Genomic DNA, 11,694 nt, shown 5'->3' on the forward strand with positions numbered 1-11,694 from the left:
CCTTGAAATGTTTGGGTTTTAAAAAATAAGTATTTTCTGTCAAGGTGGTTTTAAAATCCTTCTTCCTAACGCCAGATATGGTCAGGAGTTTTTACTCCATATTGGCAGTGTAAGAGGACTTAAAGGAGAAGTAAGCCACGGCTGAATCCAGTGTGACCACAGCCTTGTTGGAGGGGGTTTAGCCGTGCTGACACTGGGCCCGCATGGGGCAGGGAGATGGAAACGCCTTTCTCACCCTGGTCACTAGCTCATGGGAAACATTATATTCCGTATTTTAGTGAGTACATTCATAGAATCATAGAATGGTTTGGGGTGGAAGGGACCTTTAAAGGTCATCTAGTCCAACCCCCCTGCCATGAGCAGGGACATCTTCAACCTGATCAGGTTGCTCAGAGCCCTGTCCAACCTGACCTTGAATGGTTCCAGGGATGGGGCATCCACCACCTCTCTGGGAAACTTGTCCCAGTGTTTCACCACCCTCATCCTTAAAAAATGTCTTCCTTGTATCTAGTCTGCATCTACTCTCTTTAAGTTTACATTATTGCCCCCATCTTTTGCTATATTTTTTTTTTTTTTTGCCAGCGGCTCCTTCTTCTTCCCACTGGCAGAAGTACCGTGAGATGCAGGACATGGCTGTGGGCTCTGCGAGCTTTCTTGCAAGTCTTGCATTTTCTTTTGAAGTCACAGCTTTTTGTCATCCCTTCCTAGGAGCTTTCTTTCTGAGGGTGGTGATGGCAAGGGAGCAGCTGGTCGAAGAGGAGCATCATGTGCAGAGCACTCTGTGACAAGGCAAATGCTCCTTTGCTCCAGGCTTTTGAGTGTGATGCAAGAGAGGGAAAAAAAAAAAAATTTCCTCCTTGTTAGCAGATGCAGCCAAAGCTGGGTTTGTTCTGATCTGTTCCCATGCAGGTATTACAGAGTTGCTGCTGTGTGGATGTGAGAGGGGTGACTTGTCACCGGGGTCCTGCAAGTTCAGGCTTGAGGGTCTGAATGCAAACCTGACTCCTCTACTTGGTGGTCAGAATATTTTTTCATTTCAAAGAATGACATAAAATGGTAAAATTCAGACAACAAGCTCAAAAATATCACTCTACTTATGCAGTTAAAATCTCCTTTGGTATTTCAGCTCCCTGGCTGGGATTTCCATCCCCAGGAGGTGCCATGCCCACGGCATGGATTGCAAGCTGGACCATGAGTGTGCACACCCTCCAAGAGAAGTGTGTCAGGGGAGGCTGTATAACCGAAAGACAAATTGCAAGGTGGCAATGGGGGAAACACTGAAAATATGCAAAATGGGAAAAGCATTTCTAAACTAGAAGAAAACATAGAGTCATGAAGTTACGGTCTGGCATCTTCTCTTCTGCTGGTCCAGCAGGAATGGCAACATGGCTGTGCATGCTCTGCACTGGGGTGGGCACGTTTGGTTGGGGCAATGTGCCAAGTTCTTTGGGTTTGCTTTGGGTTCATGGTGGATGAGGAGCTCCCCCAGCTCCACTGATCCAGGGGAATTCGTTATGCCTGGGAAGCTTGATCATGTCAGAGTTTGAAATGATGCTAAAAAGACATCATGGGGTTTCCTGGTGATTGTCCCCCACAGTTCCAGGTCAGCTGAATTCAGAGAAGCCCCCTTATAGCTACAAGGCTTTATGTTCTGCTTCAGGTCATCTGGAAATGAAAAATCTGTTCTCTTTCTGCCTCTTCCATCCTCAGTGGCCATATGCCAAGTTTGTCTGTCAGAATTCAATCACCAGTGCTGCTTCCCGAGGCAGAAGAAACTCTAACTTATTCTTCCTTCTGTATCTAGGCAAAGAGAAGTTTGTGACACAAGCTGAGTTAGAATTAGACTTATTCATATTTTCATTTTTCTGAACAGAAGCATAATGCTCCTTAGGTTTTGTCTTGCAAAATGCCGGTTACCTTGGCCCTGATCCATGACCAGAAATCATGCATGGTACCTTATAGCATACCTGGGGGATGTCTGCAATATATTGTTAACATGAAGCAGTTTGTTCTAGTGCCAGTGCTGGGTCAAAACAAGAGAAGGAACTCTGTCCAACCGAGGAAGGACTCTGCCCATGAACAGCGTTGTGCTTGTGGAAGAAGGAATGCCAAAGTCAATCATGTGAGCCGTGAAGAAAGAGGAAAAGTCGGCGTTTGCCACTGTTGATGCTAATGAGCTAACACAACCTCATTCACCTGAAATTAGTGCTCTTCTGTGACTTTGTAAATGATTTGTAGTGACACAGAAAGGAAAAGTGGTGCCATCCCAACAGGATGGGGAGATGCATTTGGACCCTGTTTTCTCTCCAGGTCCTTGTTTTCTGTGTGCAGCACTTCTGCTAATGGAGCCATGTTTAATGGCAAGAGGCATCATCTTTTTGCGGTTCATGCTCATCGGACCTCTTAGATTTGGCTTTTCTGGATTCTCTGGTGGGACAGGAGAGAAGAAAGCAGAAAGGAGATTAGAGAGGGAAGGAGCTCATTAGTGGATGGAGTGCTCCTGCTCTTTCCTTTCTTCTAAACCTGATGAATGCCACAAATAGGAGAAGAAAATCAGAAATCAGCTCTGGGAGTGCTGTTAATATCTCAGAGTTAGGCTGGGATCCTGCCATCCCGCAGCTGAGCTGTGGCACCACGGAGCACGGACCTGCAAATGAAGACTCCCCTGCTATGTTGTGCTGGTTCAGCTGAGTCGAATGTGTCAGCAGGCAGCACGGAGAGTTTAATATTTATAACATGTTTTGACCAGTAATATATTCAGCCTATTTTTAAGCTGCATGGCTCTGCACGGGGGCACATCTCATGTCTCTGAGCCCTGGAGGCAGCTGGAAGAGCTTTGCAGCTGATGTCCACGCTAGAAGGAGAAGGTTTCCAGCTTTGTTTCAGTTTTCCAGCAGCTGGGAGGAGAACGAGGGCTGGGCATGGGATATTGGATGGTTCACGGGGTGAGAGAGGACACAGCATTGAGATACGAATATGGGATGCCTGGGAAAGGCATGGGCTCTGCCAGGGCAGGATCAGCTGCAATTGCATCAGGTGTATTTACCTAAGTTTGCTTTGGTTTAGGTTATCTTGAAAAATGCTTTCGCTGTTGCTTTAGGAGGAAATTCTCCTGGCAGCAGTTCTCAACCACAGGTCAGTTTATTTACACAAAGAAGGATTCGGATAATGAGAAAACACCATTGTGAGCCCAAATAAGCATCAAATCAAGATTTAGAGCAGGAAATCATTTTCCAGCAAACAAACTAGTTAAAATTCAGGTTCTAATGAGAGACCAGAAGGAAAATCTATAGCAAGAGGAGACGAAACCTGTCTCATTTGGATTATGTGATTAGAAGTTTTACTATTTTCAGTATCACTAATCTGAAAAAGTAAGCAATGTCAGCAGAAAATTAGTCAACGTGGGAGGAAAATTTGGTGAGTATTTTGGGTTTTATTTCTGCATTGGAAATCAGTTGTTAGCTGAAAAACACACAGGGAAATTCAAGCAGTTGATGTTTCACTACTTCTGTTGCACGCAGAGCCGGGAGAAATCAGTGGCTTTTTGGAAGGGAATTTGCGTGGGACATGACAGCAGTTCCTTTCACACAAATCCTAATGTCTCCAAATACAGATATATTTTTTTTTTAATTGAAATTTTAGGGGCCTGCGAATTATTCGTAATTAAGTATGTGAAAGAAAAGTGGCTGGTAATGAGGAGGCTTTACTTCGTGTCTCCAAACAAGCTGCACCTAGATGAGATTTGTGCCTACACAGGTCTTTACAAGTGCCCGTGCATTATTTGAAATGTAAATAAAATATCCCCAACTGCTCAGACAGCGAATGGGAGGGTGGGAGCACTCTGTGAAGTGCCCAAATTCGGAGCTAAGCCAGAAGATGTGGGCACAGGTCTCCTGGCTTTCTGTCTCATGACTCATCCCCTACAACATGTAGGAAAGGGCAAGAGATTTGGAGGGTGCTTTTCAAATGAGAAGTCACCCCATTTTCACCTCCATGTAACCCGCAGAGCAGCTGATGTGACTGAGCTGAAACCAGGCCCCCTCCAATTTTGGGGAAAGCTGATGCAATGGGAACAGATCTAACCTGAAACGTAGTGATAGGTCAGGATGGGTTTTGAGATCAGAGATCCTGATTCGTATTTATACTTAATTCTTTCCCATCCCAGCAGCAATGTAAAACAGCCTTAAAGTGACTGTGCAGTATCAAATACTTCCCTTATTTCCCCAGTGGTGCAGAGGTCTGTAAGGACAAGCCCCGTGAGTGGCTGTGTTGAGCAAGGGCTAAAGAAGAGCCAGGGGATTTAGGCTTTAGCTTGGAAATAGTATTTCAGTGCATCACCCCGAATAAACTGCTGCCGGAGCTGCCAACGGCTCAGCGATTTCCTCTGCAAACCTCAGAAACAGGTGAAACACTGGGCAGGGCTTGGAGCATCATTCAGCCAAACTTTTAAAACAGCAATCCCCGTAATAGGATTAAACGGGGCCAACCAACAGGGGCAAAGGCTTGAAGAGATTACGCGAGGCATGCGAGAGGAAGGATTAGCAGGAGATGCAACAACAACGGAAGCCAGGAGAGTGCACTTAGCTCTAAGGGCGAGCGGTGCCACACGCCACGCACGCTTGGGGTTGACCTCTCCACCTCCACTCCAGGACAGCCTGGACTCACCCTCTCCATCCACAAGAACGGTCCCTGCGCTGCGCCACGAGATGTCCCACGGGCCCTTGGACACCAGCCCATGTCCTACGCTAGTACTGACATGGTCCAGGGCTCCTGGGGCTGATGGCTGCTGAGAACGTGGACAGCTGTATGCACCGAAAATACATTATTTGAGGCCACTTCTCTTCTCCTTTGCAGTCTGGTAGCCATGGGGTGAATGTTGTCTCAACTACTCTTAGCTTTCTCATCCCCAAATGCCCTGACGGGTGTGACAGCAAATTCAGGCACCAAAAATAGTCATCTGAGTGTGGCCCCAGATTGATTCTTTTGCTTCCCCAAAAATGAATCTGTTAATCTATTTGTTTCCCACATGATACTCTTAATAAACTGGGTGGAAAAATGTCTTCTTCCCAGCCAACCTCATGAGATAGATGTATCCATAGTGGAATAATCTCAGACCTGTGAATCTACATTCTTTCACGGTTATGTTTTAGCCACGGACACTGAACTTGAGTAAAAAAATGTGAGTGTGTCCTACCTGCTGCATAGGCTGTGCTTTAATATCATGGTCTTGGTGACCTCAGTGATTTAAGCTGGATTAGATCTGAGCTATTAATAGTCTACACCATCATCCCTCATCAGACCTTTCACCATACAAACATGAGGCCACGCTATGTAACTTTGGGCATTATCAAATATTGTTTGTTTCCTGTGGAATATGGAGGTTTGTGCCCTTGGAAATCACATGGCAAGAGTCAATGGCCTCTTTCAAAGTTAAGGACTTTTTGGAGTTTCCTGGCTTTGTAACTTGAAATATAGTTGCCAATAAGCAGAAATCCCACTATTTTGAACTTACAGAACAGCTCAGTTGGCCATCCTTCCCACTAAGTTGGGGGCAGAGTGCTCCTCTCCCATGCCTCTGAAGACCCCTCTCCAGCATCCCCAGGGCTGTCAGGGCAGCCTGACTGCAGCCGTCTGCACCCAACCTGCACCAGAAGCATCTGATCCTTTCAAAATAATATTTCTCTCTGTTGATCTAAATGCATCCTCTATACATTTGTCCATTTGACTGGGACCTTACTGGTGACATGACTGTCATGGTAATGGTTACCTCTTGGCATGCAGAAGAGTGAGTGGATACTTCGAAATGTCTTTGCTAATAGCAACAACAGCAATGATACCATGCACCAAAGTACTTTACATTAGCAAATTTTAATGACTGACGGATAAATGCTATGTAGCACTGGGTGTTGGTACTGATCTATATTCACTAAATAGGGATCCTGAGCAGAGACACGTGCATTTGTGTGTGCAAAATACTTCAAAGTGGTGCATGACCCTGCACACAGCAAGGTACTGCTGCTGCCAGCACTGGCTCCTGCTGCTACCGCTGATGTTACTGGTGATAGCATCAAATAAAAAGTTGTTGCCTTTCACATACACCTCTTCACCTTTCTTTTCCCAGGAGAACGTACGTGGGACACATTCTTACTGCTGAGAGGCCACAGCACTCCAAAAAATGTTGGATACCATGACCTGCTGTCATTAACAGTTCTGCCTTTTGCTGTTCTGGCAGGTAATTGATAGCTGCTCCAGCACCGGACTGCACATTTGGGGTGTCACTGATAATACAGTGCAAAACATTTTTATTTATCTATTACATCTCTGGGCCTCTGCTTAGTTTGCCCTTAGATGTTTTCCCAATATAGCTGTTTCCAATGGAAAATGAGATGATTACATTTGCAAGGAACCTCAGTGTGGACGCAGATATAATGGCAATTTATATGGAATAGTTCCTCCTTTTTTGTGTGTGCCATGTGCTGTCAGTCTAAAGCCTGTTTGTAGGACAGAATTGTATCTGTGACAGAAAGCTGCAGTTTTCTGCTTATAGTGTGCAGTAAACACAGTGTGTATAGGGATCAAAAGATTATATATTTATTATTGACATGTGCAATTGGCTCTCGGGCCCTTTAGAAGTTGGACTTCTACTTCAAACTAGGAGTTCAGGTCTCCACTGGAGAGAAGGATTCACTTCCAGAGGGCAATTTTTCTTACCTGCCACAGGATGGGATGAGCTGACTTCTGCCGTGCCTGTCTTCTGCACAAGAAAGCTTCCTTCCATGGGAGGACCTTTGGCAACTACCAGCTTCTTAGGTCATGAGACATTTTGGTTTAGCCACCTAAAAGAAAACTCAGAACAAGCCCATGAGGCCACTTGGTACTTTGGGGAAACCCTAGAAAAGCCCCGTATTGACCACGGGCTGCAGAGCTGCTATGGGCATGGAGCAAACACCCAGGGCTTCCTGCAGACATCAGTCAGCCGCGCTGTGCTTGAGCCGATGGGCTGCGAGCACGAAGGGAGCTGCTTCTTTAGCTCCTTTTAGTAATTCCATGATCTCTCGTGCACTGAGCCATCCCTGTGTCATCCTCCCAGGCAGCCTGCCCGCAGCAGCAAAGACAGCTTTACGGGTCTGCTGAGGCCATATCCGAATATCCTGAGTAATCTTCATGAGTGACGGAGAAATGCTCGTGTGTCTTGCTAAATTTCTGCAGAGGGCAGTTACCATAGTTTAAGATGTACATCCGATTTCGAACCTCACCTTGCCATGCAAACTGTGAGCAAGACCGAGTCGGCCGAAGTGCTGTCACTAAAATTGCATTTATTATGTATATATGTATAAGATCAATGACCTGAGGCAAGTTTCCATGGAAAATATTTATTTTGGTGAAAATTGATTCTTCAGTGAAGAGACTGGGGAAAACGAGAAAGGGAAACTGCATATGAAAAAACCTCCAAAACCAATCCCTTTTTTGTTTTGTAAAAAAAGCCTTGAATACTGGTTGAAAAAATGGTATAAAATTATGTATTTTTTTGTTTGCTTCCTTTCCAAATGTCTTTGGAAATATGTCTTTGACCATTTCTGACAAGATCTGAAAATAAACGTAGCCAAACAAAGCTTAAGTCAGTCGTCTATAGAGAGACAGGATATGTCAGGATTCCTCCATCTAGACCCAAATTTTTCATTTTTTCAGCTAACTCCATTCAGATTCCTGTGTTGACCCATTAATATAATATTTAAGCTCCAGTGTGCTTCTGAATAGGAGCTGAGTGTCACCGCAAGAAGCAAAGACTACTCTTCGATAGCGGTCACAACAGCTCATATTCCTCCTAACACATTTTTAACATCTCATGAAAAGTCACTTACTCAAACTGTTTTCTGCCAGCCCACTCCTCCCTCTTGAATCCAGTCAGGAGTCACAAGACGAGGTACCCAAACCTCAGGTAAACACGTAACGATGATGGGCTGTGGGAGGTGAAGATGAAGTAGAGTCATACCCACGAGGTGCTCTGCAGAGATGGGTGCTGGATCTGTTGCTCCTCAAAGCCTCAGCTGCTCTGTTGCTTTTGGGGATTAAAGGATGTCCTGAAGAAAAGAGCTCTACAGCTGAACATTGATATCCTTCCTAAGAATGCATTGAAAAAATGTCAATTTGGGGGAAGGAGAGCACCAGCTTTCGGAAGCTGCTGATCTGCTGACTCCCACTTCTGGATGTCCTGAATCTATCCAATATTGGAAGCAGAGGACTTCTCCCTTCCCCAGAGGACATCACAGCCATACACTCTATCCTGGCCCTGCTCATGGCAAGGAAAAAAGGGTTTCTGCAGCGTGTGGGTCTCCAGCTGCTGGGTTGGGTTGAGGACCACTGTCAGCCTCCACAGCTGCGTTTCAGAGGGTGATTTCCCCAAGCGCTTGTCATCCGTGGCTGAATTTTCCTTGCAGACTATTAGTTAGGGAGGGTCTGTAATATTTAAAAAGAGCTTGATGAAGGCTGAAGGACAGTCATGTTTTACTGACTCTCATTTAAATTTAATTTAAATGTAGTTTAAGCATTACTGCATGGCCCATAAGCAAACAGCTCTGACTGATGGTGCTTCTTGTTTTACCCGAGTCTGAGTTTTAACCAGAGAGGTGGCGAGTGGCCCTGGGTGGCTGGTGGGGTTGCTGGCTCTGGTGAAGCCTTGCCAGATCGAGAGCCTCCGATTGCTGCTGACATGTGGGTGATTGCACGCGGCTGCACCGAGGCGCTTATCGGTTCTGTTAAAGCCGATAAGCTTCTTCTTGGCAACTCTGGGCCAGGGACATGAGATGTCATGCAACCCTTCACCACTCAAGGAGCCGCATCTACAAGTTGGCTGAACGTGGATGCAGCTGGCGAGCCCTCATGGTACGCTGCGGGTTGGTTTTGGAGGCAGAGCGATGGAAAACCGCTGAGGACTTGTTTTGATCACTGCTGCTGTCCCTTGTTGGCCTCGCCAAGTTCTGCTTTGCATCCACCAATGCTATCCCATACTCAGAAAGCAAAATTATGTTTTCCACCATGTCTGTCTTGCTTAAAACCCCACAGAGGTGACTTCTCATCCACATCTCAGATGTTATCCTACAGATTTATCAGTGTAGCCACGCAATGTCAGACCTCTTCCACTACTACTGAAGAGGTGCAATGCAGTCGATGTGGCTAGGAGCCTCCCCTGAAATCAGAGTTTCGTGTACTAATGCTTCATTCCCCCTCCCAAATAATCCTGAGGCACCCCGGACCCACACAATGGTGCAATCTAAGTGGACCGCACAGTGGAAGAGGAGGTGACCTGAATAATGTAGTACAGCTGCTCCACGGCAGAGATGAGCTGCATCCTGGCTTTTTGACTACCCCTTTACTAATAAGTTTGCGCCTAAACCTGTGAGCCCGCTGGCAGAGTTGTGCCATGTCCAAATTATCAGTCTCCAAAACCAGGCGGACACATCCCAACTGCCTTTTGGCATTGGCACGTGTCCTGCTGTGCTGAGCAAGCCCATGTTCTGCCACTGTAAAAGCTACCAGAATAGAGGTAGGGTTTGAGATTTCCGTCTATGTCCTGAAGGTCCCGTTCTTGACTCCACACACCATCGCCTGCAGCTGGGATTTCTTTCTGTCTTTCCAACTCAAAGATCTCTTCAATGCACTTTTCATGTCACTGCAGCCTCTATGTACAGTTATACTTCAGACGCATCCCCGAATATCGATATAGCAAAAAAGAAGAAAAAAAGAGCTGAGAAGGTATGCATCTCTTAATGACTTTAAAAACCCTTTTAAAGGACTGCAGTTGGATTTTTTTTTTTAGTATAGAGCCACTCCTTTGGGACCTACTCTTGGTACAAACTTGTGCTGATACAATCTAACATCTGAAATAAATCTAAAGTTGAGGTAATCCTTTTGAGCTCAATATTATAAAACACTGAGTACCATCCCCACCTGAAACAATTGTGTTTCTTTATTCCACCTCTGGGTGAAATGGAGGATCTTACTGACCTTTTTTATAGGTCTGAACACTATGTTCCATCTTCATGATACCCCTGTTGTGAACCTGGAAGGTGGCTCTGACACTTCACTTTTCTCTCATGAGAAACACAGGCTACAAGATCTTCCTGAACAGCCTCTTCTTATAAATAAATAATTTTTTTCACAAAATTCCCTTGAAACATGGCAAGTAAAGTACTTTCACCTGTTTACTGAAGTACATATCATATTATCTGTACCAACATTAATGTATAACTTACATATACTAAAAACCTCTCAACATGTATCAAGGGTTTTCTCAGCACCTTCCGTAACAGTCAGGTGAGCCCTGGTGCACTTTCAAGTGGAAAGGCCTGATCAACCTAAAAGTTAATGCTTGTGTTTCTCCACAAAGCCACCCATTTGAGTTCAGTGCCACTCGACTCCGCTCTTTCATCGCCCACAGGCTCACGTGGGTATGGGACCTCCGTCTCCATCGCCTTCTGCCTCGGGCAGTTACTTACAAATTGGATGTAAGACCTGAATGTCACATCCTTGGGGACCAGCGTTCATTTCACAGTAGGGTCTGTCAGAAATATAGTAAATTTAATGGATGTTGGAGCCCAACGGTCATCGCCAGCATGACCCTGGCATGGTTCTGACCTGGGACAAGTAGCACTGAGCTAAGGGGCTCTGAGCAATCTGGTTTAGCTAGCTGAAGATGTCCCTGCTCATGGCAGGGGGTTGGACTAGATGACCTTTAAAGGTCCCATCCAACCCAAACCACTCTGTGATTTGACGATTCTATGAAATAATCCCCAAACTCAGATTAGCATGGGTTAGAGATTGTTCTTAATAGTTTGTCTGGGTGCAACCACCTTGTTTAGGTCAACAAGGGGGTTTGGCCGAATGGATGTGGCCACACCACCCCAGCCATGCTGGGGCCAGAGGCCAGACCCTGGCACTGTTTATTTTACCAGGAAAAATGCAGCATTAAGTTTACCATTACATGTGCTGGCATACCAGCCTGTTATTAAAGTAGCCATCTTCCAGTGCTATTGTGCATTTATTTTACCATGGGCTTCAGCTGTATTTTCTAAAGCTGTGCTGTGAGAAAGTTCTAATTGGAATCTTGAAATTCAATTTAGTGGTTGCCTGGTTGTCGGGCAGTTTTTCTGCCCATCGTACGCCGGACGTAATCATATTCCATCAGAGGCAGAATAAGCCAGTATGTCCTGCATTACTAAGTGTAGCACAAGTTTATTGCCTGCTGGATTTCCTTGGGTTTGTTTTTTTTTTTTCCACTGCACATGTACACATTTGGTTTTGTGGCTCTTGTCTGTGGACCTTGGTGTGTTACGATGGTATATGGCAAAATCAAGAGCAATGGTGAAAATACCAAGATGGAAATGCCAAGCAGTGGTTTAGGTAAGATAAAATAACAGACAACCTCAGCCCTGTGGTTGTCATATTGCTAAAAACATATTCTGCCAAGACTGGGAGAGGGAAAGAAAAGAGTGTTTGAGAGGATGAATAGGAGCTGATGTTAGAAATTAGACTGGAGCAGAAACAAAGCGATTTAGTGTCTGTCCGTGGGGATGATCTTCACTTTGCCTGTACTCCTGAGATAAGATCACCTCCAGGGGACGTGGCAGCCCTGGTTGAAGGGGGACACGGTCACCTCCTCTGTCTGTGCTGGCTCGTCCATAGCCAGGCTCCCAG

General features: G+C 45.5%; 2 long non-coding RNA genes across 2 annotated transcripts; one reads left to right on the forward strand and one right to left on the reverse strand.

Moving 5' to 3' along the window:
- Positions 1–484: 484 nt before the first annotated feature.
- On the reverse strand, positions 485–4,758 carry LOC115351259. Its single transcript, XR_003926751.1, has 3 exons — positions 4,666–4,758; positions 1,968–2,427; positions 485–1,800 (listed from the first exon to the last, which is right to left on the reverse strand). It is a non-coding gene; the product is annotated as an uncharacterized LOC115351259 (long non-coding RNA).
- LOC115351258 lies at positions 3,866–11,027 on the forward strand. The gene is made up of 2 exons (XR_003926750.2): positions 3,866–4,869; positions 6,122–11,027. It is a non-coding gene; the product is annotated as an uncharacterized LOC115351258 (long non-coding RNA).
- Positions 11,028–11,694: the final 667 nt, after the last annotated feature.

This window comes from Aquila chrysaetos, chromosome 15 (assembly GCF_900496995.4).
Source record: "Aquila chrysaetos chrysaetos chromosome 15, bAquChr1.4, whole genome shotgun sequence".
NCBI classification, from domain to species: domain Eukaryota; kingdom Metazoa; phylum Chordata; class Aves; order Accipitriformes; family Accipitridae; genus Aquila; species Aquila chrysaetos.